We start from the raw sequence: 14514 nt of genomic DNA, 5'->3' as shown, positions 1-14514 counted from the left end.
CTATGGAGAACAGTATGGAGGTTCCTTAAAAGTCTAAAAAGAGAACTACCATACGACTTAGCAATCCCACTACTGGGCACATACCCTGAGAAAACCATAATTCAAAAAGAGTCATGTACCACAATGTTCACTGCAGCTCTGTTTCCAAGAGCCAGGATATGGAAGCAACCTAAGTGTCCATCGACTGATGAATGGATAAAGAATATGTGGTACATATATACAATGGAATATTACTCACCCATAAAAACAAACGAAATTGAGTTATTTGTAATGAGGTGGATCGACCTGGAGACTGTCATACAGAGTGAAGTAAGCCAGAAAGAGAAAAATAAATACCGTATCCTAACACATATATATGGAATCTAAAAAAAAAAAAAAAGGTTCTGAAGAACCTAGGGGCAGGACAGGAATAAAGATGCAGATATAGAGAATGGACTTGAGGACACAGGAAGGGGGAATGGTAAGCTGGAATGAAGTGAGAGAGTGACATGGACTTATATATACTATCAAATGTAAAATAGATAGCTAGTGGGAAGTAGCCTCATAGCACAGGGAGATCAGCCCCGTGCTTTGTGACCACCTAGAGGGGTGGGATAGGGAGGGTGGGAGGGAGACGCAAGAGGGAGGAGATATGGGGATATATGTATACCTATAGCTGATTCACTTTGTTATACAGCAGAAACGAACACACCATTGTAAAGCAATTACACGCCAGTAAAGATGTAAAAAAAAAGCTACTGATTAGAAAAAAAAATTGTATCAAGATGGTAATTGTCTGTGTTCAAGAAGAAGCTACTTAATAAAGTACAGTAAAAGCAAACAAACAAAAAAGTTGTTCCACATTTGTTTATTCTTTCGTTTCTTTTTTCATGCACATATATGCATTCATTCAGTCACCCACAACCAAATGATGAATGATGTCCTTTCACAGCATTGCCATCAAATTACAACTTGGTCAAACTCCTTAATGTAATGCTTAATGACTGTTTGTGGTCCAACAGGCTTAGGGTAACCTTTTCTCTTCCATTCCCACCTCTTCCCACCCACCCACCCCCCGCCCCGATTCAGTCAGGAGTCAGTCCTAGTCAGGTCACATTCAACATGCTTTTCCATATTTTCAGCTTCTGCCATTCATATCCTTTTTTCTATTGTGTATTTTTTTAAACCCAGCATCCATTGTTCTGTGTTTTATTTAGATAAGTTGTATTTAGAGAATTAGTCCTCTTTAACTCTCAGCCTATATCATGTGGGCAGAGTTGACCCTATCCTTGGACTCCAGCCATAAGTACATGGCTCAATCCTGACCAGTCAGAGCAATGGCTGCATGATCTTGGTCACAGTGATTGGTTCAGGGATGGGCAAATGACACAAGCGGGGACAATAAGAGGAAATCCACAGACTAATGAGCTAGAATTATTGGAAAAGAGGTTTCTTTACTCACCAGGCTCGCTAAGTTAATAGAATATAAGTTTGAAGCTGCTTGAAACCCATTTTTCTAGCTCCAAATGGGAACCTATCTGAGAATGCAGCCAAATACAGAGGAATGCTGAAACAAGGCTGGAGAGACAAGCAATATCTTAATGATATTTTTTGAGGCGTTGGGTCCAGTGATTCTTAAAGTTGGGCACATCTCTTAAATATATCACTTACAAGAGGCAATCATTGTTTCAGCCAGTTTGAGAAAGCTTTCTGTTACTTGAAACTGAATAAGTTAAAACTGGTGGGCTTGTCTTCGTGAACACTGAGATGTCCCATTTCTTCTCATTTCAAGGTCTTTGTTTTTTTTACCATAACATTTAGGAACTCAGTGTCCACTGATGTCATTATGCTGTGCCCCCTGTTATGGTTACTACTGGTTCTATCGGTGGAAAAACTCTACCTGAATGATTATCAGCAAAACATGTATTTATTATGCATGTCCCTGACTGAAGTTGGTGAGAGGCATGTTTATAAAATTAGACTTAAAATGAACAAGACTTACCTAATCTATAACGATTTAGCCAATTTCAAATCCTTGCTCAATTGCCTATTTAATATTCAAATCCTTGAAAATAAAAGCCGTCAACTGTTGGGCACCATGTACAATCTGTTGTGCAATCTGTTGTCCTGCGATGGCACTTCTTACCTTTCAGTTTGTAACTGGATATTTAACATGCAGTCAGAGTCTCAGTTCATCTGTTCATTTGTTTAACATTCGCTAAATGCCAAGTTGGTACACTAGGGACACATAGTGATAACACATGGTGCTTGCCCATATGGGGCTAATGTTCTGGTTATAGCCTCTTGCTTTCAGAGTCTCATGCAGCAGGTGTATCTCTCTGTGCGTATGTGTATTGCAATGTCAAAATTTATATTTTTGGCAGGGATTGGCAGGACATTGGCAATTGGCAGGACAATGTCATTGGCATTGACATTCATTTAAATAATCACAGTCATCTTAAAGCTCTAGGACTCTGGTCAGTGAAAGGGCTGCAGAATAGATACTGAGAATCTTCTTTTTGTTGCAGTAGCTTTGTCACCAGGATCTCTGTCTCTGCCTTTCATAGAGGGAGTATTGCCTAGTTCTTAAGAATGCAGGCTTCCATAACAGGCTGGATTCAGCTCTCAGATCCACTACTGTGTATACCTAGGCAAATTTACCTAACCCTGGTAACTCTCAGCTTTTGCCTTTGCAGAATGAGATAACATGTCTACTTATTTGGGTAGCTGTAAGGATTAAGTGAGGTAATGCATCTAAGCACTTTGCACTGTGCCTGGTAGTAGTCAATCCCAGCTAAATGACAGCTATTGCCTTATTCCTACCATTCTTATTATTTGACTAGGAAGGTAGTAGTCTGCTTGTCCTTCAAGAACCAGCTTAAATGCTCTGTCATTTTTAAGGAAGTTAGTTCTATAATTCTTCATCATTCATTCTGGTCTTACCTTTATTATAGTGGATATAATGATTTTTCCATAAATTTTTCTGTTTTCTTCACAAGATAGGTACAATGTCTTTGTTATCACTTTAACACCAATACTTGAAATTGTGTATAACTTATGGTAGACATTCATTAAGTTTTAAATGTAATGGAAACTTAATTTACTTTGAAAGGATGCTGTGACTCTGTTGTGCATGGACTTGTGTGGGTCAAGGGCAGAAGCAGGAGATAAGTTAGATTACTGCACAGATCCAAGGGGAATTGATGTTGGCACAAGCTGGTGGTGGAGGCAGAAAAAACTGGTTGTGTTCTGGATATGCTTTGGAACTGGAGCTATATATTTGGAAGAAGAATGAGAATAACAAAAAAATAAAAATAAGAATAGTAAGACATTAAAGAAAAAAGCCTGTTCTGTAATGACTAATTCAAAGAATGAGTTTTGTTTGATGGTAAACTGATATGGCCTGTAGATGGCTCCATTTTCAAGAAACTTCAGGATTCTTTGTGTGTGTGCTCTAGAAAATTTCAGTGCTGCTGCATGTTTGGTTTTCCCAGACTGATATTATGGCTTCACTGTAAATTAATAAGCAGTTTTGACTTTCTTTGTTCAGATAGAATTATGTATATTGGCTGACATATTTAACATAAATTCTTCATTTTTGAGCCACTATTTAAGAACAACTAAGAAACTTGAGAAGCCAGGGAAACCTTGTGTAGGTTGCTTACTTTAATGGGTTTCAAAATGTTTTCATTTACTCATTCATTCACTTATTTATTGAATGACTTCTGTGTCATTCCAGTCACAATGTTAGAGGCAGTGAAAAATATTACTATGAATAAAAATATATTTTCTGTCCATCTGTTATGCTTTAAATAAAAGCACCAAGATACATGTTTTTAGGTAACATTTATATTAAACATACACCATGTGTAAGGCACATTATCTTAACACTTTAAATGCATCCTTTCATTGAAATCTTCAAAACAACCCTATGAGGTAAATGTTGTCCACATTTTACAGATGAAAAAACTGAGGAACAGAGAGATTAAGTAACCTGGTGAAGTTCAACCTGGGAACTTTATTGTGGAAACCAGTCCTGATTTACCTGCCTCTGAGTCATTCTCTCTAAGGTTGTGCAGATCTGCAAAGTCTGAGCAGCAGGGATAGCTCCTCTGATCAATCCTCACAGAAGCCTTCTGTCCTTCTTTATTCCTTTGCATTCACCTCAAGTCCTACTTCTTTTGTAAAACTATTCCAGATTACGTGAGTTTTTCTCCCTTCTCTGAGCTCTTCTGAGCGACTACTGCACAGACGCAGAAGAGCCTCTTTATTTGTGGTACGTGTGTCTAACAGAACAATGGAGAATGACTCTAATCATTGAAACTTCCAAGTGGCAGATGGACTTTTCTGTAATTTGGGAAAATGTCCTCTTGGAAGCCGAAAGGGAGGCCTTGGTGTAGAGGAAACTCTTCCTAACAAGCTGACAGCTTCAGGGTGTCAAACTAAAAATCAGCTCAGGAGAAGGTTCCTACCTAGTCATTTGCATTGCTTCTCTCTGTAAGTTTTTTACTCCTTTTTCCTCTCTTGGCTCCTATTCTAACCTAATGAGTAATGGTAATAGAGACTGCTGATTCTCCATCACTATACATCTGTCTTCTTCATTTTTTTTTTTTTTGCGGTACACGGGCCTCTCACTGCTGTGGCCTCTCCCATTGAGGAGCACAGGCTCCAGACGCGCAGGCTCTGCGGACATGGCCCACGGGCCCAGCCGCTCCGCGGCATGTGGGATCCTCCCGGACCGGGGCACAAACCCGTGTCCCCTGCATCGGCAGGCGGACTCTCAACCACTGCGCCACCAGGGAAGCCCCTGTCTTCTTCTTTAGTAATAGAACACCGCAGTTTTAGCTAGACACATGGCTACACAAGTAACATCTACATATTCCCACTATCCTTGCAACCCCGTGTGGCCATGTAAGTCCAGTCCAATCTGATGAACATAGAAAGTATATATTTCTGTGCTTATCATTAATATGAATGTGTCTATGCTGCCTTTACCCATTTCCTTCTTTCTGTCACTTGGGAGGTGATGAGAAGTGGAATGGTCACTTTTAGCCGTAGAGTTGAAAGTTGCATGTCGAAAACGTCAGAGCTGCCTGATTGAAGGACTGGACTGCTATGTAAGAGAGAAATGAACTTGACTCTTGCTCAAGCACTGTATTTTGGGTCTCACGTAATTGAGTTTGTTTTCTACAATGAATATAGAAATTGATACTTAAAATTGGGCCACTGTCCTGACATTTAGCTTAGCATTTGGTCTTAAGGAGTGGGACACACAGTGTGAGCTAGAAAGCTGGTGATCTGTGTTATGCTTTAGTAAAACGTTTGATAAAATTCTCAACTGCAATACCTTGGAAGGCAGACCATATGTCAACAGAGTCTTTATCTAGCTAAATTTGTCGGGAAAATTACACTGTTGATGTGTGCTGGCTTCTTTTTGCTACATTTAGCAAAGTTCTATAAGAGAGAGTTGAAGTTGGGCTGGTTATTAGGGGTTGTGCTGATGAAACCAGTTTTACAGGGGGTGGGCCTCAAGCCTTTAACACTTCCCTATCATTACATGTTATTCAGAAACTGGCAGATAACCCAGTGCCAAAGATCAGACAAACAGCATTGACTACCCACCTAAACCCACTGTTTCAAATCATCTCAAGGTAGAAACAATTTTATTGAGAGAAAGAGAGATGGGAGGGAAACTTCTGGCTGTGGTTACTTATACAGGAACTAACTGAAAACAAATAGGTCAAATGCCTACAAAGATTATGAGGGAATATTACTGCCAAAGAAACCAGAGCCTGGTCTGAAAAAGCTTTTGATTCTTTGATGAAGAGGCTCCCAAACACATACAATCTGTGGGTGGGATTGGGGCTAGTGTAGAAATAGAAGTTCTTATAATGTATGCCATTTAAAATTTATAAATCTAGCTAACAAAAATATTAAATAGTACTTTTTCTATTCTCCTACCTTGAAAAACATATCTTCATAATGACCTGGATATCCAAGTCAGAAATTAGAACCTGAAACTCACTTGGAGCTTCACTGTAACAGTGCATGGATAGCCACCCCATGGACCACAATGTTCCATGTTCCCCACTCTTCCAAGTCTTATTTCTATCCTGCATCACAGGGCCTTGTAAGCACATGTAGATGTTCTATTCCTTATGGCTGCATCCACGATCCATACACAACCCTTGTCTCTTCCACCACCACAAGTAGCTTAAATGCTTAGCAAGTTACCATTAATGGTACTCACGTGTCACACGTTTCTGAGTAATGTCTCAGGGCTGCTTATTATACTTGGTTTCTTCTTCTTTCTCTCCTCCATTCTACTTCTTCCTTGTTGTTATTACCATTACAGCCATCAGCAGCAAAAAATGCTGCTGCGCGTCCGGAGCCTGTGCTCTGCAATGGGAGAGGCCGCGACAGTGAGAGGCCCGTGTACCGCAGAAAAAAAAAAAGTATTCAGTGAGTACTAGTTGATAATACATGAAAGAATGAATGAATGCATGAATAAATGAATGTGTCTTCATATTGCTGGCTCTATGCAATAAATTGGAAACTTATGAAGGCTTCTAGGGTTTCGCATCTAAGAGAGATTACACTAAAATTTGGATAACTAGATTAAAGTAGAAGGTTTAGAAATGTGTCATCCATGCAAAGACCTGAAAAATGGGCAGCCCTGTTTATATTTCAAATTGCCCAGAAATATTTGGTTTTGCTTCAGTTCTAGGAAGGGCTCAGGTTTGGAGTGAGGTCACATTTTTATCAGCAACGGTTCACTTAATATTGCTTATACAAGCTTTCTAAAGCAATGACTAGAGCATATGTTTAGATTTTCCCAAGTGTTTGGACTAAAGAAACCATATATATGTTACTGTAGTGATTCTCAGTAGTTATTCCAGAGGCTCCTAAGGTAAGAGGATCACAGTGTATGGTTTAGTAACACTGAAACCTTTCCATGCCGCTGTCATTTTATCTTTGTTCTCTTAGAAAAACTCAGAATGGTACAAAACATACCTTTATTTTCACATTTCTGACTTTCTTTACACACATATACTGAAACCATCTGTCTAAATTGTGGCAAAATCTGCCAGCTCCAGATTGGCCTCATTAGTCATCTGAGAACACATAAACAGAGGAATTTGGAAAAGTAAATAGACCTTGGATAGATCATCCTGGTCTGGGAAGATTTTTCTTCTTGCCAGACATGAAAAGGCACAGGTTTGCATCTTTAAAACACTTGGAGGAGTTTTTGCTCTAGAAAGTGGATAAAAATGTCTTAGTGACCCACTTGATATCCTTTATCATATGACCAAGTCACTTCAGCTACGAACCAAAGGGAAAACTAACATCTAAAGGAGTTGGCAAGGTCTTTCAGAGTGAAACTCTATGAATGTTGTTCTAATAGAGAGGAATAGATCTAAGAGGTGAGATGAGAGATAAGGAGAGTGTGAGAGTGCATGAAAGTAAATTTTGGACATTATCATCAAAGGTAGTGTTTTTCTAAGCTAGTCATAAGGTCACCTCCCCAGATGTTTGCATGTGCTCCTACCAGCCATCTCTTCTTTATGAATAGTAGTAGTTTAATTGTGAAATTGAACTGTCAGAAATATATATTGTACAGTTGAATCTCTGCCACAATAGGAAGTCTGGTCATCTGTATTTTCCTTGGGACTAACGGAGCCCAAGGGACTAATAGATGTCCTAAGTAGGGAGAAGACTGCTAACATGGTATAAAATGAGGGGGAATTTTCTCCTTAATCTCCAACAAAAACAGCAACAAAAAAATCTCTATCACCAGACTTCTGTCATGTCCTACATTTCATTATTTGAGATTCATTCTTTTGGTCCTCAAAAGTCTTTATTAGTCAGGATATTTGGACTTCCCTGGTGGCGCAGTGGTTGAGAGTCCGCCTGCCAATGCAGGGGACACGGGTCCGTGCCCCGGTCCGGGAAGATCCCATATGCCGCGGAGTGGCTGGGCCCGTGAGCCACGGCCGCTGAGCCTGTGCGTCCGGAGCCTGCGCTCCACAGCAATCTACCTACAGGGAGGCTGGGAGATATAGTTCTGTTTCATGTCCGGAAAGAGAAAGTAGGATTAGTGAATATCTAGCTGGTTTCTGCTACAAAGACTGTTGGATTTATGGTAGATTGGAAGCATAGGCATAACATTTTCCAGCTCTTTTTATTAAGAGATAAAGGCTATAACCCTACTCTCTCAACTCAGGCTAACCTTTGTGTCTTGCTTTTACCAGTAGAATGTAGTTGAAGTGGTGTTTGCTAGTTCCAGAATCTAGCTTTCCAGTGGCCTTGTCACTTCTGTCTTTGTTCTCTTGGAATGCTGTCTTGGGACTTCCATGTGAGGATGTAGTCTGCTGGACAACGAGAGACCACAGGCAGGAAAATCAAGTCACTCCAGCCAACAACGAGCATCAATTGCTCGATTTGCATACATGAGTGAGGCCAACTTGGACCTTCAAGCTCAGCTGACTCTTCCTGAAGGCAACTGCATGAGTCATCCAGGTAAAAGGAGAGGAAAAACTGCATAGCCAATGAACAGAATTGTGATAAACAATGAATCATCATTTCACGTCACTGAGTTGGGGATGATTTCTTATTGTAACATTAGACAACTGATACAGGTTTAAATTTTTTCAGATTAAAATTTTCCACCTTTGTAAACCTCAAGCTAATGGCTTATAAAAGATCCTACTTTAATGTCATTTCTGGCATTTCTAATGTGTGTGTGATTTCATGATTGTATATGTCTTAGGCTGGGTTTCCCCAGAAGCCAACCTTGAGGAAAGGATGTGGGTGTGAGTTGTTTATTTGGGAGCACTAGTGGGTGAGTGGGAAGTGATACAAGGAAAAGAAGGAAGCCAATGCAGGCATATTATTGAACTTGTTGTTACTAGACAATTAGGTCTCAATTCTGTAGCAGAACTCTGGTGGATAGAGTAGATCTTATCTCAGAGTTATCCCAACAGAGAGATGAGTAGCTGAGATATCTATCCACTAAATCCCATCAATTTTTGATAGAGGGCTTTTAGGGGGTGAGGAGAGTGTCTTAACACCTCAGTACTTCTGGTCTGCTCTGCCTTGTGCACTGGCTGAGTGGACTCCTGTGATTAGAGAAGGCCTTCACGGGGAGAGTTACAGGGTTGCTGTTTAGAAAAATTCCAGTTGCCCATTTTTGAAGTATGAATGCTTATGGCATTTGGGTGGGGTACCAACAGTAATGTTTGAATTTATTGTCAATATCTGAATATTATAAATATTAATATCTAAATATATTATTTTTATTTCAAGTAGTAAATTGTCAAGCTAGATATAACTTGCAGTGAAAAATCTCCTTAAGTGTTCTTCTTGTTAAAATTTTAAAAGTCCAGTGAAATAGAAATGTATATTCATTATTGGAAAACTAAAATGCTGCAAGTAAATTGTGATGATTTTGAAGTGTGTTAATTTTATGGAAAAAAATGATTAAGAACTTTAAAAGAGTTAAAAAGTAAAATATTGGAATTTAATATGAACATTGAGAGTGTTCTGGCTGGATAACTTGGAAAGGATACTATTTTTGAATCAAAACTGTATGTAATATTTAAATAATACAAAACCAAATAATAGATTATATGATATCATATTCTGAAACTATCTGAAATTATCAAGAGTATTAGTGTCCTTAATGTTAAACAATGAACTGCTGAGAACTTCATTTAATTTTTAGTTACTTTCATGTATGGATTTTATGAAAAAACATCTTGGAATAATTCACAAATAAAAATAGACTATCCAGTGTCCTTGCCCCTGTGGTGAGCCACAGCTGCCCCCCGCCTCTGCGGGAGACCCTCCAACACTAGCAGCCATGTAGCCAACAGGATCTTTGTGCTCTGGCTGGGTGTCAGGCCTGAGCCTCTGAGGTGGGAGATCCAAATTCAAGACATTGGACAACAAGAGACCTCCCAGCCCCACATAATATCAATTGGTGAGAGATCCCCCAGAGATCTCCATCTCAACACTAAGACCCAGCTCCACTCAATGACCAGCAAGTTTCAGTGCTGGACACCCCATGCCAAACAACTAGCAAGACGGGAACACAACCACACCCATTAGCAGAGAGGCTGCCTAAAATCATAATAAGTTCACAGACACTGCAAAACACACCACTGGAGGTGGTCCTGCTCACAAGAAAGAAAAGATCCAGCCTCATCCACCAGAACACAGGCACTAGTCCCCTCCACCAGGAAGCCTACACAGCCCACTGAACCAACCTTAGCCACTGAGGCAGACACCAAAAACAACGGGAACTATGAACCTGCAGGCTGTGAAAAGGAGACCCCAAACACAGTAAGTTAAGCAAAATAAGAAGACAGAGAAACACACAGCAGATGAAGGAGCAAGGTAAAAACCACCAGACCAAACAAATGAAGAGGAAATAGGCAGTCTACCTGAAAAAGAATTCAGAGTAATGAGAGTAAAGATGATACAAAATCTTGGAATTAGAATGGAGAAAATACAAGAAATGTTTAACAAGGACCTAGAAGAACTAAAGAGCAAACGAACAATGATGAACAACACAATAAATGAAATTTAAAATTCTCTAGAAGGGATCAATAGTGGAATAACTGAGGCAGAAGAACAGATAAGTGACCTGCAAGATAAAATAGTGGAAATAACTACCATGGAGCAGAATAAAGAAAAAAGAATGAAAAGAATTGAGGACAGTCTCAGAGACCTCTGTGACAACATTAAATGCACCAACATTCAACTTATAGGGGTCTCATAAGAAGAAAGAGAAAGGGTATGAGAAAATATTTGAAGAGATTATAGTTGAAAACTTACCTAATATGAGAAAGGAAATGGTCAATCAAGTCCAGGAAGCACAGAGAGTCCTGTACAGGATAAATCCAAGGGGAAACACATCAAGACACATATTAATCAAACTATCAAAAATTAAATACAAAGGAAAAATATTGAAAGCAGCAAGGGAAAAGCAACAAATAATATACAAGGGAATGCCATAAGGTTAACAGCTGATCGTTTAGCAGAAACTCTGCAAGCCAGAAGTGAGTGTCAGGACATATTTAAAGTGATGAAAGGCTAAACCTACAATCAAGATTAGTCTACCCAGCAAGGATCTCATTCAGATTCGATGGAAAAATTAAAATATTTACAGACAAGCAAAAGCTAAGAGAATTCAGCACCACCAAACCAGCTTTACAACAAATGCTAAAGGAACTTCTCTAGGCAGGAAACACAAGAGATGGAAAAGACCTACAATAACAAACCCAAAACAATTAAGAAAATGGTAATAGGAACATACCTATCAATAATTACCTCAAATGTAAATGGATTAAATGCTTCCACCCAAAGACATAGACTGGATGAATGGATACAAAAACAAGACCTGTATATATGCTGTCTACAAATGACCCCTTTCAGACCTTGGGACACATACAGACTGAAAGTGAGGGGATGGAAAAAGATATTCCATGCAAATAGAAATCACAAAAAGCTGTAGTAGCAATTCTCATATCAGACAAAATAGACTTTAAAACAAAGACTATTAGAAGAGACAAAGAAGGACTCTACATAATGATCAAGGGATCAGTCCAAGAAGAAGATATAACAATTGTAAATATTTATGCACCCAACATAGGAGCACCTTAGCACATAGGCAAATGCTAACAGCCATAAAAGGGGAAATCAACAGTAACACATAGTAATAGGGGACTTTAACACCCCACTTTCACCAATGGAGAGATCATCCAAAATGAAAATAAATAAGGAAACACAAGCTTTAAATGATACATTAAATAAGATGGACTTAATTGATATTTATAGGACATTCCATCCAAAAACAACAGAATACACTTTCTTCTCAAGTGCTCATGGAACATTCTCCAGGATAGATCATATCTTGGGTCACAAATCAAGCCTTGGTAAATTTAAGAAAATTGAAATCGTATCAAGTATCATTTCTGACCAGAATGCTATGACACTAGATATCATAAACATAAACCATGATCAAATGGGGTTTATCCCAGGAATTTAAGCATTCTTCAATATATGCAAATCAATCATTGTGATACACCATATTAATAAATTGAAGGATAAAAACCATATGATCATCTCAATAGACGCAGAAAAAGCTTTTGACAAAATTCAACACCCATTTATGATAAAAACCCTCCAGAAAGTAGACACAGAAGGAATTTACCTCAACATAATAAAGGCCATATATGACAAACTCATGACCAACATCGTTCTTTTTTTTTTTTTTTTTTTTCTGCTTTATAACAAAGTGAATCAGTTATACATATACAAATGTTCCCATATGTCTTCCCTCTTGCGTCTCCCTCCCTCCCACTCTCCCTATCCCACCCCTCCAGGCTGTCACAAAGCACCGAGCTAATATCCCTGTGCCTTGCGGCTGCTTCCCCCTAGCTATCTACCTTACTACGTTTGTTAGTGTGTATATGTCCATGACTCTCTCTCACCCTGTCAAAGCTCACCCTTCCCCCTCCCCATATCCTCAAGTCCGTTCTCCAGTAGGTCTGCGTCTTTATTCCTGTCTTACCCCTAGGTTCTTCATGACGTTTTTTTTTCCCCTTAAATTCCATATATATGCGTTAGCATACGGTATTTGTCTTTTTCTTTCTGACTTACTTCACTCTGTATGACAGACTCTAGGTCTATCCACCTCATTACAAATAGCTCAATTTCGTTTCTTTTTATGGCTGAGTAATATTCCATTGTATATATGTGCCACATCTTCTTTATCCATTCATCCGATGATGGGCGCTTAGGTTGTTTCCATCTCCGGGCTATTGTAAATAGAGCTGCAATGAACATTTTGGTACATGACTCTTTTTGAGTTTTGGTTTCCTCAGGGTATATGCCCAGTAGTGGGATTGCTGGGTCATATGGTAATTCTATTTGTAGTTTTTTAAGGAACCTCCATACTGTTCTCCATAGTGGCTGAACCAATTCACATTCCCACCAGCAGTGCAAGAGTGTTCCCTTTTCTCCACACCCTCTCCAGCATTTATTGTTTCTAGATTTTTTGATGATGGCCATTCTGACTGGTGTGAGATGATATCTCATTGTAGTTTTGATTTGCATTTCTCTAATGATTAATGATGTTGAGCATTCTTTCATGTGTTTGTTGGCATTCTGTATATCTTCTTTGGAGAAATGTCTATTTAGGTCTTCTGCCCATTTTTGGATTGGGTTGTTTGTTTTTTTGTTATTGAGCTGCATGAGCTGCTTGTAAATTTTGGAGATTAAACCTTTGTCAGTTGCTTCATTTGCAAATATTTTCTCCCATTCTGAGGGTTGTCTTTTGGTCTTGATTATGGTTTCCTTTGCTGTGCAAAAGCTTTGAAGTTTCATTAGGTCCCATTTGTTTATTTTTGTTTTTATTTCCATTACTCTAGGAGGTGGGTCAGAAAGGATCTTGCTGTGATTTATGTCATAGAGTGTTCTGCCTATGTTTTCCTCTAAGAGTTTGATAGTTTCTGGCCTTACATTTAGGTCTTTAATCCATTTTGAGCTTATTTTTGTGTATGGTGTTAGGGAGTGATCTAATCTCATACTTTTACATGTACCTGTCCAGTTTTCCCAGCACCATTTATTGAAGAGGCTGTCCTTTCTCCACTGTACATTCCTGCCACCTTTATCAAAGATAAGGTGTCCATATGTGCGTGGGTTTATCGCTGGGCTTTCTATCCTGTTCCATTGATCTATATTTCTGTTTTTGTGCCAGTACCATACTGTCTTGATTACTGTAGCTTTGTAGTATAGTCTGAAGTCAGGGAGCCTGATTCCTCCAGCTCCTTTTTTCGTTCTCAAGATTGCTTTGGCTATTCGGGGTCTTTTGTGTTTCCATACAAATTGTGAAATTTTTTGTTCTAGTTCTGTGAAAAATGCCAGTGGTAGTTTGATAGGGATTGCATTGAATCTGTAGATTGCTTTGGGTAGTAGAGTCATTTTCACAATGTTGATTCTTCCCATCCAAGAACATGGTATATCTCTCCATCTATTTGTATCATCTTTAATTTCTTTCATCAGTGTCTTATAATTTTCTGCATACAGGTCTTTCGTCTCCTTAGGTAGGTTTATTCCTAGATATTTTATTCTTTTTGTTGCAGTGGTAAATGGGAGTGTTTTCTTGATTTCACTTTCAGATTTTTCATCATTAGTATATAGGAATGCCAGAGATTTCTGTGCATTAACTTTGTATCCTGCTACTTTACCAAATTCATTGATTAGCTCTAGTAGTTTTCTGGTAGCATCTTTAGGATTCTCTATGTATAGTATCATGTCATCTGCAAACAGTGACAGCTTTACTTCTTCTTTTCCGATTTGGATTCCTTTTATTTCCTTTTCTTCTCTGATTGCTGTGGCTAAAACTTCCAAAACTATGTTGAATAAGAGTGGTGAGAGTGGGCAACCTTGTCTTGTTCCTGATCTTAGTGGAAATGCTTTCAGTTTTTCACCATTGAGGATGATGTTTGCTGTGGGCTTGTCATATAT

The sequence above is a fragment of the Delphinapterus leucas genome, chromosome 13, assembly GCF_059928025.1.
Source record: "Delphinapterus leucas isolate spDelLeu-1000000601 "Yukka" chromosome 13, BTC_Dleu_Yukka2, whole genome shotgun sequence".
NCBI lineage: Eukaryota > Metazoa > Chordata > Mammalia > Artiodactyla > Monodontidae > Delphinapterus > Delphinapterus leucas.
Note: the sequence above shows the minus strand (reverse complement) of the source record.